The sequence below is a fragment of the Anneissia japonica genome, unplaced genomic scaffold (genome assembly GCF_011630105.1).
Source record: "Anneissia japonica isolate Jap-2015-1 unplaced genomic scaffold, ASM1163010v1 scaffold287960_len3192837_cov198, whole genome shotgun sequence".
In the NCBI taxonomy this organism is placed as follows: Eukaryota; Metazoa; Echinodermata; class Crinoidea; order Comatulida; family Comatulidae; genus Anneissia; species Anneissia japonica.
In genome coordinates this window covers 1778918-1779879 of record NW_022712725.1, presented here as the reverse complement: position 1 = coordinate 1779879, position 962 = coordinate 1778918, and the positions used below count along the sequence as shown (strand labels likewise).

The window sequence follows — 962 nt, the reverse complement described above, 5'->3', positions numbered from 1 at the left end:
TGAGGTGTATATACCCACTCAAATAGACGCAGGGTGACCTCGAAAATCACAAAAAATTTGCATTGTTAAACAAAGCGGCTACTTTGAGTGCAGATAACTTCAAAAGGGAAGGGATAACTGTTAATCTATGGCCATATTTGTGAAATATGGCGAAAAATATGTTAGAATACCAAGTTTGACCCTGGTAGCTATTACCAATCTCCTGTTATAAGCTTCCAAATTTGAAGTAAATTGCGTTTGCACACCTTGAAGAACCACGCCCCATATTTTTGAGGAGTCAATATCTCGAAAACTACATATCCTATGAGGCTAATTTTTTTTTTTTTGGTTTTTCATACAGTGGATCATTTTTATGAAGTTTCATCAAAATCTGAGATAAGTTTCATCAAAATCTGAGACGGTCATACAGGAATTTCTTTTTAATCTGGTTGATTTGACATGGAATGACCCTACAATAGGTCAAAGGTCAGAATGTACCGTTTCCGGTCACTATTTGAATATGTTTTTCATTAGGAAGAATATAAACATGAATCTCCTGAACAAGTTGCAATCAATTGTGAGTCTCTATGACCAGTAGTTACTGAGATATGACATTACAAAGTCAAAGGTCAAACTTTCAAAAACCCAAGTCTCTCTGACCAGTGGTTATCGAGATACAAGCGTCCAAATCAACAGGCGGCTATTTTGAAAAACGCCCCCAAACGGGACTTTCCCCCAATATCTGGGAGGTATATAGGAGCCATATTTTATCTAAATTGGTCCATCTTGCCAAATCCATCGAGAAACAAAGGTATCCTAAAATTAGTCACGGATCTCATGAAAATGACTCTACTATAATTACTCTCCCTCTCTGAAAATTGATGTAATGCGCATTACCTATATAATAATAATAATAATAATAATAATAATAATAATAATAATAATAATAATAATAATAATAATAATGATAATGATAATGATAA

The 962-nt window shown here is 33.9% G+C and overlaps 1 protein-coding gene across 1 annotated transcript in view; it reads right to left on the bottom strand.

Annotated features, from left to right (window-relative positions):
- LOC117107987 (free fatty acid receptor 3-like) overlaps positions 1-962 on the bottom strand; it is a 6994-nt gene that overhangs the window by 5361 nt on the left and 671 nt on the right. The window lies entirely within an intron of this gene.